The sequence below is a fragment of the Miniopterus natalensis genome, chromosome 13 (assembly GCF_054644295.1).
Source record: "Miniopterus natalensis isolate mMinNat1 chromosome 13, mMinNat1.hap1, whole genome shotgun sequence".
In the NCBI taxonomy this organism is placed as follows: Eukaryota; Metazoa; Chordata; class Mammalia; order Chiroptera; family Miniopteridae; genus Miniopterus; species Miniopterus natalensis.
Genome location: NC_142093.1, coordinates 8,089,241 through 8,110,352, shown reverse-complemented (window position 1 = coordinate 8,110,352; position 21,112 = coordinate 8,089,241).

The window sequence follows — 21,112 nt, the reverse complement described above, 5'->3', positions numbered from 1 at the left end:
AAAATGCCAATTTGTACTCTGACCAACGCCTCCCCTTGCGCCAACCGCCACTTCCAGCCCTGGGTGCCCACCATTCCGCTGTTTCTATGATTCTAAATATAAGCGACACTGTGTTGCATCTGCCTTTCTCCGTCTGACTTATTTCACTTAGCAGAACGCCCTCAAGGTACAACCATGTTTTCCCGAATGGCAGCATTTCCTTCCGTCTCGTGGCTGCGTAATAATCCTGCACTTCATTCCATGAGGACCCACAAATCCTCCCAATATGCTCATGGGCAGAATTTTCCCGAAGGCCTCTGGCCTCCTACCCCACCCGAGAGGGAAGATGCCGCCATCCTCAGCCCCGGGTCACAGGTAAGCTCTTTCCCTCTCTCTCTCACAGCAGGGCCCCCCTCCCCCGGTTCCCCATGCCTCCCCCCAGCTCCGCGACGGGCACATGGTCGCAGGCCGCCTGGCCTCGGGGAAGCCAACCCACAGACCGAGAGGCAGGGGACGGGGTGGGGACGGGGTGGGGACGAGACTGGTGCCTACAGCTTCCCAGAGGAAGAAAAAAGTCTGCAAATGTGATAACTATGAAAATCACATAAGCCTCTTATAAATTATGAAACATTATTTTACACTTTAAAAATTGTGCACTTTTCATCAGGATAAAAATAAAAAATCTACTACTAATGTGCTCAGGTGTCCTGCCCTGCCTGTGGTCACGGGGCGGTCCTGGCAGCTCTGAGGAGGTCACGGCCCTGGGGACACAGCTCCCTCTGGGCCACCGGCACTGAGCACGCCTTGCGGTTCCCGCAAGTGGACCAGCTGTCCAGCCAGGACCAGAACAGTGACTCTCGGCAAGTGGTTGCCTTAAAAGAAATCCTCTTGGGAAGTGATAGCGGGCTCTTCTCGAAGAGATGTCAAGCCTTGGCTTGGAGGTGGGGAAGAGGCAAAGAATGTCCTTTGCTGGAAGGGCCCCCGTTGGGGCTTCAGCCATCAGTTTCCCTTCTGAGGGAGACAATGCTGGTGTCCAGGGACGTGCAGGAGCCCCGAGGAGATGGTGTTCCCTGGGTGGGAGGCGCCCCCTCGCCCCAGCCGCCCTCGGCTTCTGCTTCTAGAATGACAGCCCTGACAGCCTGGCGTGCTCTGGCCTGGCCTCAGTCCCCACGACCGGGATATAGTGTGTGTGAAAGCCCAGGGCCGGGCAGGGAGGGGAGGGGAGGGGAAGAAGGGAAAGGGGGTGAAACAGAGGAGTAGGCAGGATGGAGACAGAGGGGCATCGCTGTTGGTACAGTCACCGTGGGTGCAGTCACCGTGGGTGCAGTGTCAGGCACCTCCACGCTGATATTTAGAGGGCTCAGGATTGCTTGTCAGTTTGAAGATTTCCATAGTAAGCAAAGCCAGAAAACGGGAGTGTTAACTGCATATTTCTTCTTTTTTAAAGTATTGATAATTTTCAGGAATATCACTCCAGTCTAAATAATCAAAATCAATTGGGCCAGGCTGGGCGTGGCTCAGCGGTTGAGCTTCAACCTAGGATCCAGGCAATCAGGGTTCGATTCCCGGTCAGGGCACATGCCCGGTTGCAGGCTTGATCAATTACCTTCTCATCATTGATGTTTCTATCTCTCTCTCTCCCTCTCCTTTCCTCTCTCTGAAATCAATAAAGATATATTTAAAAAAAAAAAAAATCAACCGGTTAACTCCTGAAAAGCACCTCCGCACTCTCACTCTCGTGAGTGAATACCCCCCCTTGCCCACCTACCCGTCCTGTCCACCCTTCTGACTTCAGCTCAGAATACACACACCTTCGTGTTAAATTCCCTTGGCAATGAGTCGAGCACCGCACAAGACTCCTAGGCCGTGGTTCTTGAAAGTCTTATTAACTGCAGGATGAACATGTGCCCAGATTTAGCCCAGACGGCACTGGTTTGAGCAGGTTAGTCCCGATGAATAATTAATAGCACCCAATTTACTCTCAGGAGCATCCTGGGTTAGGAAGGTAAATGCTGCGTCCTGCCGACTTCAATGTAAAGTCCAGGCCACTCCCGACGCCCTAATGGGAGTCCAAAAGCGCTGGGACGCTCTGGCCTCCCCACGCCAGCCTGGCTGCTTCCGCACAGAGCCCTGTCACGTTTTTATTGGGAGCAGGAGTCTCCCTTTTCCATTTGAACATGGAACATGAATGAGCCCTACAAACTCGGGAACATGTTGCACCCAGGGAAGGGAGTTCTAACTGAGCCGAGGCCCCCGCTGTCCTCCTTGAGTAAGACGTACAAGGTGCCATGTCCCAGGGCTGCAGATGAGTGTGGCCTGATTTGCATCTGAGTTTTAAAGTTCAGGGAGAAGCAAAAGGCGCCAGTTCAGAAGCAGACCTGCTTCTCCCGACTCAGGGAGACGGCTGGGCCTCCCCCCCACTGACCCCCCAGAGCTCAGGCGGCCGGGCCTGCAGGTCACCTTGGTGACTCTGAACCGTTTTTATTCAATTTCATTCTTACAGTAATACAAGGAGCACTGTCAAATCACATGGAAATTTAAATGACAAACACTCTGAACACAACAGTCCAGAAAATGAAACCTTTTCTTTCTTATTGAAACATTGTGCTCTGGGGTGAAGTGGAAAGTCATTTGGTTTTGGCTCCCCCTTCACATCCTCCTAACGGGGGAGCAGGGAGGCGGTTATGCCACCCCGTGCCCAGGCCCCATCCGGCAATACCTGCTTGGCACGCACCGTGCACAAGGCTCTGGGCTCTGCGCCTGTGATGGATGAAATGACAAGGTCCCTGCCCTCAGAGAGCGCAGAATCTGATGTACAAAGCAGGCGTCAGAGTTTACAGAAGATTATGTGATGAATGTCTGAATTAATGTCAAGCACACGATCCTCTCAGCAAGCTCTTGACGGAAACATGCCACCTGTTCTGGCAAATAAAAAAGACCTCCCGAGAAGAGGCATTCGGATGGAGGCCCAGGTGATGAGGGTGATGGGGTGTGCGTGTGTGTGCGTGCATGTGTGTGTGTGTGCGTGCATGTGTGTGTGTGTGCGAGTGCATGTGTGCAGGGAGGGGTCCTAATGAGAGGAAAGGCGGAGCAAAAATATGAACAAAAATTACCCCCTGCTCTTAAATTTACAGACGGATAGAGACAGAGATGCAAAAACAAACGCCGTAATCACAATACGAAATGGAAACCCAGCGATCCGGGAAGAGCTGGTAAGAGACTGAGCTAAGAGAGAAGCAGAGGTAACGTGGAGAGAGAGATGCAAGAGGCGCACAAATCCGAGTTACACAGGTTTGAAAGTGCACTATAAGATCATTTATAAAGCTTCGTTTTATGCAGACAATTTGAGATAATGTGAAATCCCTGAATGTAAAATGCATTAACACGTTGTTTTTTGCAAAACTATCAGGCAACATGTCTATATTGAAGTGTCTATTTTTTCCACTCCAAGCACAGGGCAGCAACACCTCCGCTGGGCGACAGAGACGCCGGCCTCCTGTTGGCTTCGTCCTGACTCACAGGTGCTCGGCTGCCTGTGGTCTTTAGAAGCCACATCCCCCCCAATAGGTGCAGCTACCTTGTATTTGGGGTGGGGCAGAAAATGTAATAAGAGTTCATCAATGAACAAGGGGCGAAGAAATGATATAAGAGAAGAAAGGGTGACGTTGGACTTCCAGTTTCCTAGCTTACGTGACGTGGTGCCTGACAAAGCTGTCTAATGGGATCACCCCGGCCTGCTTCAGAAGGTGAGACGGGAATGTTGGTCGAGGAGATCTGGTCAGCTGGATGCTAGAGATACTAATAATTAGATTCCCGGGTCCTGTTGGGCATCGGAAAACAACACCAACCTGCAGCCCCCCCCCCCCCAGAGGCTTTAAGAGGAGGGTGTTCCCTATGCTTCCGCCCAGCTCTCATAATCCTCAGTGCGATGACCTTTCCTTGGGCGTTCACTCTGCTAACCCCTCTCCTGGCAAGGCTTTTTCTAGGACGCTGTTCCCTGTAACAAGCGGTCCTGCCATCGAAGGACCGTAGCTGCGGCAAAACTCAGAAGCTGAGCACAGTCCCCTGCAGGGCTCTGCTCCACCCCGCTGGCCCTCGGGTGCCCCCGGTGTGAGTTCCCTGGGATCCAGTGTTAGAAGGGGCACATTTCTGAAGCCAGAATGCCATCCTAGCGTCTCTCTTATCCTGAAGACCAGACTGCTCCTGGCTACCTCCAGCTCCGAGCCACTCCTCTCGCAAATGCGCCGTACGTTTCTTCCTCCTGTCCTCGGTTTTTATCTCTTCCTTTCTTTACCTTCACTTATATGCCCCAGAATAAGGTTTTCTGTTTCTCAGGTCCACGCAGAAGGAAGCACGGCCGGCCTCTCGAACAGCACTGAGCCGTCAGTCTTAGTGCTTTAGGGCAGAGGAAGAACCTGCCCCAACTCTCTGGGTCTCAAACCTTGGGCCCATTAGCTGTATCTAAAAAAAAAAACAGAATCACAGCGCCGCTTACAGCCACTTCCAAGGTGAGAGGGGCAAGGCGATTATTAGAAAGGGGGCTGGAGAAGCAGCCCCAGGGGTGTCTTCCTCCAGCGGCCACCGTGCCAGTTAATGTACCTGGCAGCCACCGATCGTGAGAGGACGTCGGCCAAGGGGCTTAGTCTTGTGTGGCATGGAAGCTGCAGGTGCCAGGCCTCGGTCGACGTGTGCACAGCACCTATACAGCTGGTGTTCGGTAAACAGTTCATCTTTATTACACACTTAATATCTGCCGAGAGAAGCTAGCAACCACGGGACCTAAGATAGTGATGCAATTATCTCTGGTTTAGACATGAGAAAACGCAGCTTTGGAGACAGGAAGTGACCTGCTCCAGTTTATTCCCCTAGTAACCTGCAGCCTCAGAGCGCGAATGCCTGTCCGCCGACCCGGTGCTCCTGCCACTAAGACACTCTCTCTTGAATTTAGAAAATATGCAGTATTCACTAAGCCCGAGGCCAGGTGGAAAAATTCCAAACACACATTGCAGGTCATTAAGAGGAAAAAAATAATGTAAAATGGAACCAGCAGCCTTGTAGATACCGTAGTGCAACGCTGATTCCCTTACCCAAAGCGAAAAGCTCACCTCGGCCCCCTCAGTTGTCTCACACGACTCCCGATGGCATGCCAGGACAGACATACAGCTACTCAACTCCCGATGGCATGCCAGGACAGACGTACAGCTACTCCGCAGCCTCAGGAATTCAACACCATCCGTCTTTTCTCCTTGGCTTTGCGAGGAGGCCTCCCGAGTCCCTGGAGATACAGGAGATTCATTCTATGACATAAACCGTCACTTACAGACAAAGGTCAAGTCGCTGCCTGGTCCCTGTGTGATGCCGTCCGAGGCCCAGGAAGCGCTGGCCGGGTTCCGAATTCCGAGCACGCTGCGTGACTGAGCTCGGGTTTCGTTGCTATTTCTTTTTTATAGGGAAGAAAAGTGAACGCTGGAATATTTTATTTGGCCTATCTAAGCCCAGAACCACAGACACCTCTCAATTAAATAGCCATACATGAGACATCAGGAAACACAGTGCTGAAAGGTTGCAGAGGGAAGACCCAGCCCCGCCAGCCTGCCTCCTTGCTCCATAGGACCCGGCCCGAAAGGTTCCCATCGTCTCCCCACGTGACGGTGTCTTCTCCACCGTAGCATCTCCAGCATCTTGCACAGCGCAGAGCATGTCATAATTTAGGGGGCGCTCAACGTGGAAGGAAAAGAGGGGAGGGAGGGAGAGAGAGGGGGGTATGAATACAATTCACTGGTCCTAACATCAGGGCAAGTTTCTGAGCAAGTCACCTACAAAACTAGATGAATATCGGCTGACACCTAGAGATCATGGTTCTGCCAAGGACTAGACGTCCTGAGTGGTCACTGGACCCCACAGTCCTCGGGCAGAGACGAGTGAAGCCCTTTCCTAGCCGCCCGAGGCTGATGAGCGCCGGACTCTCTCCCCCTGTGAGAGTGAAAGCACCTCGGCCTCCGCCGCACATGCAGAGATGGCTGAGAATGGCCATTCATCTCATTCCCAGCCCGGCCAGGAGCTCCTCCCAGTCATGCCGATGACATGTCCGTTTCTCACGGGCCTTCAGCTACCGTCTTAGGAGAAACCTGAGCCTGCGCCCGAAGTGGGCTCTCTGACCCTCGCCAGGCGAATCCTGTTCATTACGTGTCTTCGGGCTGTGGGGCTCCAGCCGTGTGAATCGAAAATGTAAACCCGATTGGAGGGATATGTAAATGACACACAGAAAGAAGAATTAACGTTTCGCTTTGTAGAAAAACGCAGCTCTCCTCATTACGAAGGCTGGTTTTTCTGGAACCAGAAGGAGAAATGAAATGTTGGAAGCCGCTCCAAGCGTGCAGCTGAGGGTGCCTGTATATTAATGAGGACAGTGATGCTGATTAATGGGCAGCCCGAAAGCGAGACAGAAGCTCGCCTCCCTTGTCTTCCCGCCAGCCGGCGCGGGGACAAGCAGCCTCCCGAGGTCCCCCGGCTGAGCGAGCGCACGCAGGGTCCCCCGAGCCTGCCGCGGGCTGGGGCACGCGCGGGCTGATCGCGCTCCTTTCAGATACGCTGACAAGCATGTCTAGGCTCGAGCAGACGGCCCCTGTGAATTAGGCTGCGTTGCTACAGAAATCCACCTCTCTCAAGCCTCTCTGACTGTAATGGATCAGGACCCCTCCGTTATAGCCCAAAGCTAGCTCAGGAAGATTTCCTGAAAGTTTAGCTCAGTGACAATATTGATTTGTACCCTTACTATTTTCATATATTCACCATGCTTCTTACCCTCGCTTAGTACGTTGCATGCTCCCACAGCTCGGTGGCCGGCACCATGTCCTTCAACACAGGATAGCAAAGGACTGCACGCCCTGTTTTAAAGAACCGAGTCCCAGTCACAGGGAGGCGGAAAGACCTTCACCCGTGAGTGAGAAGTGAGGTCTTTTGGCTCCTAGACTGGCCATGCGTCTCCTTAATGATGGCTCTGAAGACGACACCAATTTGGGGAAAGCGTTTCTATCTAACTTTGCAACCTCCTGAGTCGCATAAGCCAGGAGCCACCCAGGAATGAGAAGGGCCCTTCTTTCCTAACAAATCACAGGAAAACCAGGCTCCTCTGCCTGGTCTACACCGGCCATTCTTTATTCCTCCCTGCGCAAAAAGAGGGCTTTCTCTGACCAACCGGAGGCCAGGCTCCATGGGCTGCCCAGCTCTGGACGTTGCCACCTGTGCTCCTTTAAAATGGGGTGTCTCACACGAGGGTGTCCCCTGTAGCTCATGAGTCCTCGGTCCACCAATGGCCAAGTGGCCTAGGCAAGCAAGGAGGGCTTCGGTGGCGTGTAGGCCCATTGCTCTTTGGCCAAGATTTCAGCCTTGGGAGGAGGCGGTTTCATGAGGTCTGAAGCTTACACGATTTTGAGGGCCCTATGAATTGGAGAGTTTTGTTAAAAGCAGAGGATTTAAACATCTGGACATCGACTGATAGGCGTCTCTCTTTACTTCTGTCCTTAATTGGTTCGGTGGTTCTCGCCGGGTACACGAGGAATACCACATGGGCCTGTACTATTAAAGACTTGTATATTTTAATTATGGGTACTATGAAAGACCATCATGTGTAGCTTTAACTATAAGTAATTTTCACCTTACTCATTTATCTTGAACCTAATCCACACAGGAGATGTGACTTCACAGTCTTTTGCTCATTAAAGCAGAAAAGTAAATAATGTTCTTTTCAATGAATAATTGCATGATAGACACTTTAGGTCTATAACCTGGGGGTGGGGAGGAGACTGGAAACAGTAGTGTGCCGCATCCTGATAAACCTCTCCAGACACAAAAGGAAATTGCATCTGTAATCTCCAAATCTGATTAAATATGAAAGAGCAGGGCAGGGGGGGCAAGAATGCTCCACATAATCTTGGATAACTCTTGAAAGACGGGCTTCTAAAGTCCACATCATAGGGCTTATAACTTGGAGTCTGTGTTTCTCTTGTAAACATGAACCTGTACGTTACTCAAGGATATTACATTTGGCTCCAAACATTGAAAAGACTTGGAGTTATTATTTTTAATATCTATGTAATTTTGGTTGGAATGAAAATCAGAAATTGCAAGCTGGCAAATAACTGCTAGGAAGGATGTCGCGGGGACCCTAGAAATTAATGTGTTTACCCAGCTCTGTGGTCAAGTCCCACTAAGGCAACTCTAAGAAATCACTCCCTGCCTCCTATTGTTCTTGCCTGGTCCTAGCAAGTCCTAAACTCAGGTTTCCTTTCATTCTCATCATGAGTTCTTCTTATAATCCTGTTTTTAAACTCTCCCCTGGAGTTCTACTTATCTTTTGATGATTGGCTTCCAAACTTGATTTCAATCATTCATTACATTAGCAAATACTTATTAAGCACCTGCTATGTACCAGAGACTATTCCAGGCATTGGACTTATAGTGACGGGCGAATATCTCCAGGACAATCTATGACCCTGATTATGTGAAATGAGCCACTTTCATAGGTCAAGTATCAACAAGCATGTGGTTCAGCCTAATGTTGGGGAGACAGAAAAGTAAACATAATTGGTAAGAGCTTCGTGTGTTAGAACCTCTTGTGAGGTCACTGCCTTTGACACCCTGGTCTTGAATGAGACTCATCGCCTCAGGTGGACTCTTGACCTTACCTTCTGCCCCTTTTCAGCATTGAAACATGAAGCTTGAGGTTCCCCTGGACTCAGCAAAGAGTCTCAGGAAAAAAGCCCCAATCATTGATTTTCCTGCCTTCCGCTTCTGCGTTCTCTGAATTTCTGGCCTATGATGAATCCCAACTTTCTTAGTGGCTCAATGATGGATTAAAAACCATTTATCATTTTTTATTATAGAGTGTTAGCTATTTTTAACAGGAGGTTTGACAGAAAGTGGGTTTGTTTTATAATATCTGAAATTGAGGAAGTCATGGGTAAGCATTGGGACGCTTTCATGGTCCTGTTCTGGGGATAATCAGTCCTGATAAGCTAAAATTTGCTCGGCTCTGATGCTTATAGCTTTTAGGGTGGTGTTGCTTCTAACAGAGCCATGAAATCTAGCTCTCCTGAGATATGAGGTGCTCCTCTGGCCCATTGGTAAGAACCTCTCTGAGTCTCCTGAGATTTTCACACCTCCATATACTTCCTGAAGGAAACTGCCTCCTGACACAGAAGGGAAACGTGGCTTCCAGGAAGGGACAGGTATGTAGAGGAAGGACCCAGTTTCTCCCGCAGGCCACCTGCATTGAAAAGATGGAATCCTGGAGGGAACGAGAGACCGATGTGCCTTCTAGCCCATCCTGTGGACCCCAGGACGTGCTCGTGAGTTCTAGTTTGTCCCTGATCTCCTCTATTTCCCACCCATGGTTTCTTCCCAACTGACTATCCTGCTGCTCCAAACCCTCACAATGGACACAGAAGTAACAGCCTTCCATACCCCGTGCAGCCAGCTCCCACGATTGCAGAGTTCACGCCCCTACAACAAATCCCTTACTGTATAATTCTAGAATCACTCCCGGTGGTTCTGCTGCTCCGACCCACCCTAACTGAGGGTGCTGGCAGGGCCAGAGCTCACACCTAGCTCACTGCTAACATTGATTCAGGGTGCCTGCCGCTAATCAGCAGCTGCCTCCACCGTAACAGTTCAAGGCCATGGAACTGGAGGGTGTGGATGGTTTAAAATAGCATGTTGGCCATCACCCTTTATCTTGGGGAAATGGAGACATATAGACGGCATGAAGGGCTTTGAGATACAAGGTGATTGAATGCCCGGTCTGAAAGCAGCAGATTAATGAACTGAGAAGTCAGCCTGCAGGGGAGGTCTCTGGGAGCATGTCCCATCCCAGGGCCTTCCTTCCACTTTGGCTCATTCAGCACTTTTTAGCTGCAAATTGCATAATAAAGACAGAAGGTGTGTTGATCAAATTTTCAGATGACACAAGGCTGGGCCAGCTAGCAGATATGCCAAGTGATAGAATCAAGAATCTGCAAGATTTGACAGGATGAGTAATGAGTCACAGCTAACAAGGTGAAATTTAACACGGTGCACACATCAAGCTTCAGCCTTCGCTGGATGACGGTGGCACTGACACCCTCCCTATGTTGGGTGTCACTCGAGCACAGCGTGATGCTGAGGATAGGTCTGCTCCGGGGAAATGCCCCCGAGCTCAAAAATCATCTCCACAAATACAGACTTGGAGAGTGTTGGCTTAACAGCAGCCTCTGCGAAAAAGACGTTGAGCTCAGTGTCCATCGGTGCTGGGACTGTGCGATGCACCAGGCACTCGGGCTTCGTCACACAAAGGACAGTGCTGAAGACACGGGCTGAAGACACTTACAGCCTTTCTCTGCTAGAATCGCATGGCTGAGGCGCGGGGCACGCTTCAGTTACAAACCAGAATTTGACTAATAGGGTGAGGCTATGTAATTATATATTTAAGAGAATATGCATGACAGTTGGTTCCAAATAACCAAAGAGTTTCCCTATAAGAATAAAACAGAATTGTATCTGCACATCTAGAGAACAGATGAACAGAACTTACAGAAAAGAAGGGTTTCATCGCTGCCAAGAACAGCATAGAGCATGGTGGCTAAGCTGGGCCTTGGAGCCAGCACTGCTGAGGTTAGAGCCCGCACACCCTCGCCAGCCCTGCGGCTGGAGCAAGTTACTCACTTCCTCTGGCCTCAGCTTTCTCAAGCATAAAATGGGAAACACAAGACTATCTCCCTCGTCCATTTGTTGGGAGAATTAATTTAAGGAAAGTCAAATAGCATCTACCTCGCCCGGCTGTTGCAAGGATTAAATGAGGCAACGCCCACTTATAAAGCAATTTAGAAGCGGGCACGTGGTCGGCCGTCAATAAATACTTGTGAATCTTACTATTATAAGGAAGCACGTTCTGATGCTTGGAGCTGTCCCCAAATAGAAGGCGCCGTAATGTGAGCAGGTGGCATCTGGTGTCTGAGTGTGTTTAAGGCAGGCTCTTCACAGGTCAGGGATATCTCAGAGTGGTTCCTCTCCTACTTTAATTTGCATGTGAATCCCCTGGCGTCTTACTCAAATGTGAGTTCTGACTCAGCGGGTCTGGAGTGGGGCCTGAGAGTCTGCACTTGGAACAAGCTCTCGGGCTGCTGGTCTAGTTGCCTTCTGTTGATTAGCAAGACTCAGGCTGCTGGTCTAGTTACCTCCTGTTGATTAGAGGGACTCAGAAGAAATAGGTCCCCTCCCCCTTCTAAAGCATTCATATTTTATTGTCTTATCAGTCCAAGAAGGATGACTCTATTGAAGCCACACTGTGAGTAATCTAGAGCAAACAGCCTACCCTGTTTTGATGTTCTCTGCAAAACACTTTTTAAGACACGAGCACTTTACGTGGGAAAACCCAAAGCCCTCGCGTGGAAGCTGATCGACTTGAGCAGAGGGTTTCGTTTCCTAATTGGCTGCACACCTGCTCCGCCTCTGAGCACAGATTTATCTTTATCAGCACGGATTGGTCTCTGGCTCCTGCCGGCTGTTGTGTCCTGGTGTGACAGGGAACAAAGCGGGCCGCCGTGGAATGTCAGGAAGCCTCGGGAGAAAGGCAAAGAAGGGCCAGAGAAGCAGAAAAGAGAAACTCACGAGTTGCTGGCAGGAAAAAGCAGTAGAAACTCTACGGGCCTTGAGGCTGGATAGAAGCAGCTCTGCGGCTAGGAGGACCCTTAGAGATCGCCTGGCCCATTCTTTTCAGTTTTCAGATAGCGAAACAAAGTTCCTGAAGAGGCCATGACTTTCCAGAAGTAACACAGGGAGGGGACATCAGAACTGGAAACCAGGCCGTGGGGCTCCTGGTCCAGTGCTCATCCCACGGGCCCGTGCCTGGTGCCCTCTCCTCCTGTGGACCCTGCCCCAGCAATGCTGCTTGTCTGTGAAGGTTTCTCTTCACGCTTCAGTTGTCCTCTAGGGTAAAGAGGGTTGAAGAAGATTTGGGGACTACAGCTAGAGAACAGGGAACTGTTGTTCACTCGGGTTAATTTCTCAGGATGAAACTGCCACCCAAAATCTAAGAAGTGTTTCTGTGCCACTCCGCTTGCTCGCTGTCTCTGCAAACATCAGAAAGCAAAAGCAACTCAGTAACCCCGGCCTTGGCACCTTCATGAGGGCCAAGAGGTGGGAGCCAAGCCCCGGTTCTCGAGATTTCTCCCCTGAGGCCCCGGTTCTTTCCCACCTCTTCTTCCATACGAACTCCCACGTTGCAGTAAGAGCAGAATGAAAAGGGGACAGACTCCCTTTTCTCTTTGTGAAGACAAGCCGGGAAAGAGAGACTGACTCAGAAGCCTCGGCCGAGGGAGGAGGGAATGTGGAACCCCCACCTCTCACAAATCCCACGTTTTTGCACTGATTGACAGCTTAGACATTCTTGGGGGGGGCTAAAATTCATTTGCTCTTACTAACATGAGATGACTATCCCCAAGGCTTCTCCTGAGAGGCTGGGCTCCAGAGAGGCCTCCACTTAATTGCTGCGCCTCCTCTCCTACATGGTGGGGGGGGGGGAGGAATCTGCTTTGATTTCCTACAATTCCTTAGAACCCATGGGTGGAGTGGAGTTTTTCCACTCTCAGCCTCCTACATCCTGCACAGCACTTCAGAAACAAAGCGTGACCTCTGTATGTGACCTAAGTCTCCACCCTCTACCACATGACCCCATGTCTTTCTTTATAAAGTTGCTGAAAATGAAAGTAACAGTATTAAGCACCCATCGCTGTTGCCGTAGATGTATCTGTAGCCACAGAAATATCGTACACATTAGCCAAGGAGGGCCCCGACCAGGGGTGTGCGGAGACTCCCAGGAGCCCGCGTTTGCTCGCCGCTGGCCGACGGCCCCGCGGCCCAGTCTCCGGGGCACAGCCAGACGCGGACTCAGAGGCGACCTATGGTCTCCTGCATTTAGCTGTGTGAGTGATTTTTCACTGTTTCTACAGAAATGAAGGGCTGCCGCTTGTTTATAAGGGACCCGGGTCTGTGACGCACGTGGGTGGGTAGGAAGTCGGCCTCGGGCAGAAGGAACAGCCTGAGCGGGCTGTGGGCCGTCACAGCTCCGACCCTGGAGGCGCCTGAGAAGCAGAGAGGGCCTTGGCAACTGACGCTGCTCCCCTCTGCCTTTTGCCAGGAACGTGCCTCCAGCGTCCCTTCGGACCGAAAACCGGCTCCGTGTTTGGGCCAAAGCACAGCGGCGGCGGAGCCAGCCTTTACCCTACACGCCGTGAGCTGCGGGCGTGTTAAGCGTCGGATACTGATCGCGCTGACTGTACAGACACAGCTGACCCCGTCGCCGAGCCCGCGGCCCCGCGGCCGTCAGCCTTCGCGGCCTCACTGTGCACAACGGCGGGCAGGAACAGGGCCAGCGTGACACCAAGTCCCCACGGAGAGGAGCGATGGACAGGCCGAAACGGCGCTGTCCTCCAGGACCGAGGCATTCCTTAGGGCTGTTCGTCACCGAGGCCTCGCTACCTTCCTCCCCCTGGGGACACGCCGAGGCCTCGGGGGCGGCCGCAGGGATGGGACGATGCATGTGAAATGGCCAATTCCGTTCCCCTCGTAGCTGCACAGTTAGAGCTAAGCACCTCTTATCCCTATTTGCAGGCAATTTTCTGGGTTTGCTTTAATGGATATGACATTTCATTAATTCTGATTCATTGTGTACTCAAGCCAAAACACATGCAGTTTAGTTCCACTTACTGACGGAAACTAGAAGCTGGAAAATTCTAAGTCAGGGTAATAACGGGAGGTGTGTAATTACTCACTACCCAATCAGCTACCGGGGGCACGGGCAAGAATGGTCGGGAGATAAACTGCGACTTCTGTGAGTGAATCTGACAGGCGGGGTTACTAGGTGTGTTTCTCTTGATTAATGACACGAGGAAGAAAAGTTTAGAAAAGGTGTTTCCGCTGATTCTGCTACTTAGAGGCCTTAAAATGTTTCTACCAGTTACCAAGGAAAACATAAATTATGAGCAAAGAGTGAATTTTATAAAAACATACAAAAAATGTTCCATCCATAACTTCTCTGCTCTAATTTAAAAAAAACAAACAAAAAAACCCCTCAAGATGGTAAGTCCTGGGATATACCAGAATGGGCCATTCAGCAACAAAGCTCAACTTTCTCAGAAAATGCACTCGTTAAAATCATAAAAAAACCCACAAACCCACAGTTGAGGTTACTCATCATATTGAATTAACACAAGAGTTTGAATACAGCACAGTTACAGGTCGGATTTTGGGGGGTAGAGCAGACGTTCACAGGCATACTCATGAAACGGGTGCAGAAAAGCCCTTTCCAGACCCTTACCTTCCATGTGTTTCCTGCTTAGAGGCTGTGGTAAGATCCCCCTACCACACACACACACACACACACGCACACGCACACGCACACACACGCACACGCACACGCACACAGAACAGGATCTGAGGGTGTCGAGTGAACCGGCACAGGGAAGGACACAGACAGTGCTGACACCCAGGGGAAGGGCACTTCAGCCTCGGGATTGTTCGGGAAGATGTCACGAAGGAGGCGAGGCTTGCGTGGGGCCTTGAGGGTGAGTTAGGATGGGCTGCAGGGAGAGGTTGGTTTGGAAGGTACAGGGGCAGGAACAACCTTGAATTGGGGAAGAAGGGTTATGGCGGTAAGGTCACGGTACAGGGTTCCTATTCCTGACGGTCAGCTGGGGCCCCTCTGAGGGGGAGGCAGGGAGGGAGGGAGGGAGGGGGGAGGGAGGGAGGGCGGAGGGAGGGAGGGCGGAGGGAGGGAGGGAGGCAGGGAGGGAGGGCGGAGGGAGGGAGGGCGGAGGGAGGGAGGGAGGCAGGGAGGGAGGCAGGGAGGGAGGGGGGAGGGAGGGAGGGAGGGAGGGAGGGAGGGAGGGAGGCAGGGAGGGAGGGAGGGAGGGCGGAGGGAGGCAGGGAGGGAGGCAGGGAGGGAGGGGGGAGGGAGGGAGGGAGGGAGGGAGGGAGGGAGGGAGGGAGGGAGGGAGGTTCTGAATGTGAAGACCATTTGTTTAATGCAGAGCCGTGGGAGGGCTGACTCCAGGTATTGATACCCAGGGTGGTTCTTCAGAAACGCTGGTCCCACGAACCCTCCATGAGGTGCTGGAGCGGAGGAGGGGTATCGAGGGCCCACTCCCTCTGGGTCCCTTTTATGAGGCACTAATCCCATCCATCATGGCAAAGCTCAAAGGCTCCACCTCCTAATAGCTTCACCTTGGACGTTAAATTTCAGCATATTATTTTGGGGGGATGCAAACACCCAGTTGCTGGTAGAAAGGGTCCTGTTCAGATGCTGCTGTGAAAGTCCAGCAGAGGCCCTGGGAAGCCCAGCAGTTGTCACTGTTGTTGACTGTGATCAATCTAATCACAGAATCTGAGAGTCAGAGGACTCTGGGAGAACAGTCAATGGGGCGTTTGTTTGTTTTTAACATTTTAGCCACAGAATTATTTTTTAAAAAGAAAACACAGAAATGTTAACAACGAAGCCGCTCCCTTTGGGGGCTGGGGTGGGGGCTGTGGGAGCGCAGGAGACCCCTTCGAGGAGGACAGTCGGCTCTGGTCCAGCTGCCTTATTTTATACCTGGGAAGCTGAAGCCCAGACGGGAGAGCCCAGCACACACAGCTAAGGTGGGGCTAGGATACAGGCGGCAGGCTCCCGGGCCAGGACTACTACTCCGCTCTAGGGAAGGCGGGAGGAGCCCCAGCCCCGCTCTACATGGCACCATCCCATGAGGAATGTACAATAGAACATTGTTGACGTCTCCTTAGAAAATCCATAAAAACACATCGAGTATCTTTACTAACAAAAATTTAAAAAGAGAGAGGGGCTCATCCTCAGAGAAAGGACAGAGGCTGGAGGAGGGGGCTTCAGGGAAGGGGGGAAGCTGTGGAGTTCACGCCCACCTCCGATGCCAGGTCAGAGCGAAGCCCACATCCACAGACCGCTCGGGCTGCCCCAGGGCAGGGCCCGTGCCTCATCGTTCCCCCTTAACTCCCCAGGCTGCTCTCAGCACTCAGCCTCCAGGTGGCCTTGGCACACGTTGTAGCAGGTCCCTCCCTGCAGAACCCCTGCTCCCATTTCTTCCCCACCGAGGGCCCTGCAGAGCTAGAGCTGAGCAGCTCCGGCTTCAGGGAGAGGTGGCCCGGGGCCTTCTCCCACCGTAAGGAGAAAGCGCGAGTCTAATTCGCTGTGAACTGTCATGAACAATGAAACGTTCATTAACTTTAACTGTAAACGCTTTAGGTCGCCATCACTGTAAAAGGATAAATAGAAAATTAAGAGTTAGTACCCTTTTAGAATTCCATAACCCCTGTCTTCACCTGGCCTCTTTACCGCACAAGGTCAGATCAAGCAACGCCCCTGCTGCTGCCTCCCATCCCGTCGGACAAAACCTCCCCCATCTTCCGAGGTCCGGCTCGGACAGCTTCTGGGAACCGCCTCAGCTGCAAGGAGCCTGCCCACCCGCGGTGCCCTAGAGCACTGTTCGGGTACTTCTGAGAAAGGCGCTTGTTGTGTGATGTCTTACTTGTCCTAAATAAACTGAGTTGCTTGCCGAATGCTATCACATCTTGAGCACCCCTATAATTTCGGCCCCAGAAATAATGTCTCCTGCCCAGCAATTGCTCCAAGATAATTGTAGATGGATTGAATGAGTGGTTTAAATCTTTTTGAAAGGCTAGTAAAAATTCATTATGAGAGAATCAAAGATGCATTAATTTATTTAGCCCATGTATGCGCCTGGATTATACTTCATACTGAGGAATTCTAATGGCACATACATCATTTTGCTATGCAATCTCGCCCCGAAACACTGCCTAATTATCTATATATTTGCTAGCTACAATATTTACATACTGGAGTTGAGTACCTGGTTTAAGATGCCCAATTTTATGTCTTCATTTAAATTCTTCTTTGTCTTTGCCTAGGGTAATACTCTAGTGCTCTATATAGTAGGCTTCAGGGAAAGTCCTTGTCTATGTCTTCTGAGGAAAGAAAAAACGAGACAAATGTGTAAAATCTATGTTTCTGCCCCCAAAGTATACATGCAGGTCATCGGGAAAGAAACTCATTTCAGTCACTTTCTATGGGCAAAGTTAAGTGGGAACGAATCTGGGAGCGGGGGTCTTAGCGTCTCAGCCAAATCCAGTGGCACAAGTCACATGATTGCTGCTTTATTCTCACTGTGCTTAGAATAGTAATTGAAAGCCGTCCCTTCCTAGGTCACAGTGCCTTCATTTGTGTGAATGATGACTCCGACTTTCTCTGTCCTGAAACTACTGAGATTAATTATATGCAAGGTCTAGACTGAACGGCCCTAACAAACCGGCTCACTTTTGTGCTGGTGTATCTAGTCCTGCGATAGCAGAGTTCCTGCATGTTATAAGAGTGATAGTTCTGCTGCTTAGAAAAATAGAAGGCGTGATGGTTTTGTGATGAGCCCACTTGGGTAGGCTGAACTACATTTCCCAGGATCCTCTGGGAGATTTTGGAAGGAGGGTGGGAGGGAGACGGCAGTCATTCTGTATCATATATACATTGTTGGGAGGTGCAGACTCGCCCCAGGGAAGCAGCATCAGGACCAGGTAAGCGTGTTCAGGTCCGTGACAAAGTCTTGTGCTTTTTTTAAAATAAAACTTACAAATGAGACAGTGTAATCGGAGAGAGAAAACAACTATTTAAATTCTACCTTCCTGGTTGATATCTAAATTCTACTTTACTAATGAACTTTGCAGTCAGCTCTGAATTCAAGCCCTGGTTCTGCAATTGTTTTAATATGTGTAACCTTTAAGTCCATGCCATTTAATTTTTAATGTTCAGTTTTCTCACCTGGGAGGTGGAGGTAATAATGTTCTGGCTTATAGAGCTAATATGAAGATTAAGTGCCATAATGTATATAAAATTACAAGTGCACCACCAGCAGAGAAGGAGCTCCTCTGACCTTCCTTTCACATCTCTCAAGTCCCACGGTTGTTCCTAAAGCTATCCTTAACCAACCCAGCCTCCAGTAGCCTCCCACCTCCTTCCCTTCTATCCCATCTACTCTGTGCACCCCATCTGCTAGAGTTTATGTTTTTAGATCAAGAAGCAGCGCTATGCTTCTCTATTAATAAAAACAATGCATTTGCTTAGCAATTCACCTCTCACCATGCACTATGACATATATCCCCTCAGTGCATCCCCACAGTGAGCACAGTTAACACTTGTGGATACAATAAAATGGCCACAGTCTATAATCAACCTGTACTTTAAAAAGCATCAATCTTCTTCTATTGCTTGTAGTCAGGAGCAAATCAAATGCCCATGAACAAGGTAAAACTACTGACAGATGGGCTGGTTATTAAATGAGAAATGCAGGTTATTCAGCCAATACCAAACTTGGCCCATAGAAGTTAGCGTTCATCCAGATTTTGGAAGAAAACACATAATAAAAGGGTGTTGTAGAGAGCATTTGGTGGAAGGATACTGCTGAATTTCCATGTGACCTGCACCTGTCACAGGGAAATTCTGGGCAGCTGTAGAGTGGAGTGTTGTTCCCCCTTACTACATCATCGAGAGAGAGTCCACCCACTGTCCCAGTACTTGTTACCGACTACAAAGCAAGCATAAATTTTTAGATACAGGCGATATTGTCATTCCAAGGCAAAGATGCCAACTTTTCTGGGGAATAGGTCCCTTTAAAATGCCCAAACTATAAAGACTTCCTCCTGAATTTCAATATTCACTGATGTACGCATTCTATTTAAACAGATTCTATGAGTTTCACAATTCTTTTAAAATAATTTGGGTTTTGGAATCACAAATTTATCAACGTTTATTTTTAAAATCATAGTGTGTAGATGTAAAAGACAAGTACATATTTTCCATCTGTAGAAAAATGTCAGAAGGGCATATGGATTTACAGATTTCTTGTTAAATTTTCCATGTCCTCTGGGGTCCTCAGCACCCTCACAGGAAACCAGTGTTCCAAGGAAAATAAATTATCCTGACCTAAGGTTACTAAAAGGGAAGGATTGGAAATACACTTTTTAAGCCACTTAGAAGTGTTCACATAGAAGACCATTAAAAATGGATTAACCCGAGGTATAAAAGAATTATCTGTCAGGGATCAAAAATTGGTTTTAAGACTGAAACACAGAGTAGGGATAGATGGGCAATTCTCTGCATGTAGGTATAAGAGTAACATAGCCAAGAGATCTGCACTGGGTGCAAACCTTATTTACCATTCTATGAATGGCAATAAAAGAAGAAATTCAGTTAGATCCTCATGTTTTAATTAACTAGAAGTCTTTTGGCATTAAAGCTAAACTGATAGAAAATATTTGGAGGTTTCAAGAGTAAACAGAGTGTGAACAGTTAAATTCAGTGTCAAAAGTATTATGTAACTCAATTGGAGAAATTATTCCAATTTAAAGAGCAATGAACCCTTAAACATCAGCTATGTCTCATGACAAGAACCTGGGAGTTTTCAAAAGAGCCCTGCAGAACACCTACTATACCAAATCACCCTATTGAGCCTGGGATATGTAGCAGCTCTACCTAATACATAGAAACAAACACAGGGAAGCAGCCAAAATGAGGAGACAAAGAAACAGGGCCCAAATAAAAGAACAGAATAAAACTCCAGGGGAAAAAATCTACCAGATGCAGAGTTCAAAACAATGGTTATAAGGATGCTCAAGAAACTTAGTGAGAACTTCAACAACATAAGAAAAGACATGGAAACAATAAAAAGAGCCAGTTAGAAATGAAGGATACACTACCTGAAACAAAGACTAAATTATAGGGAATCAACAGTAGAGTAGATGAAGCAGAAAATAAAATCAGTTATTTGAAATATAAAGAAGCAGAAAACACCTAATGAGAACAACAAAAGAAAAAAAGGATCCAAAAAACAGGATAGTGTAAGAAGCCTCTGGGACAATGTCAAGCATACTAACATTCCCATCATGGTGGTGCTGGAAGGAGAAGAGAGACAGCAAGAATTTGAAAACCTATTTGAAAAATAATGACATTTAAGACTTCTCTAACCTGGTGAAGAAAATAGACATACAAGTTTAGGAAGCAAATAGAGCCCCAAACAAGATGAACCCAAAGAGGCACACATCAAGACACATCCTAATGAAAATGCCAAAGGTTAAAGACAAAGAGAGAATCTTAAAAGCAGCAAGAGAAAAGCAGTTCGTTATTTAGAATGGAGCTCCCATAAGACTGTCAGCTGACTTCTTAACAGAAAGTTTGCAGACCAGAACGGAGAGGCAAGAAATATTCAAAGTGATGAAAAGCAAGAATCTACAACCAAGATCACTCTACCCAGCAAACCTACCATTTAGAATGGAAGGTGAGATAAAGAGCCTCCCAGACAAGAAAAGGCTAAAGGAGTCACCACCAAACCAGTATTACATGAAATGCTAAAGGGTCTTCTTTAAGAAGAAGAAAATTATCAAATATGAATAATAAAATGGCAATAAATATATATCTATCAACAAGTACTTTAAATGCTCTAATCAAAAGACATATGGAGGTTGAATAGATAACAAAACAAGACCCTGACATATGCTGTCTACAAGAGGCTCACTTCAGATCGAAAGACATACACAGACTGAGAGTAAAGGGATGAAGAAATATATTTCATGAAAATGAAAACAAAACAAAAAGCTGTGATAACAATACTTATACCAGACAAGACAGACTTTATAACAAGAAATAAAGAAGGACCCAGCAACTACACTTCTAGGTATTTATCTGAAGAAACTCCAAAAACTGAATCGAAAAGACTTACACATCCATATGTTTATTGCAGCATTATTTACAGTAGCCAAGAAATGGAAGCAACCTAAGTGCCCGTCAATAGACGAGTGGGTGAGGAAGTGATGCGCACATGCTATGGAATGGGGCGCAGCCATAAGAAAGAATGAATCCTTGCCATCTGCAACAACGTGGACAGGCCTTGAGGGTTTTATGCTCCGTGAAACAAATCAAACAGAGAAAGACAAATGCCAGATGATTTCACTTATATGTGGGATCTAGAAAACAAAATAAACAAACAAGCAGAGCAGACAGACTCATAGACACAGAGAACATTTTGAT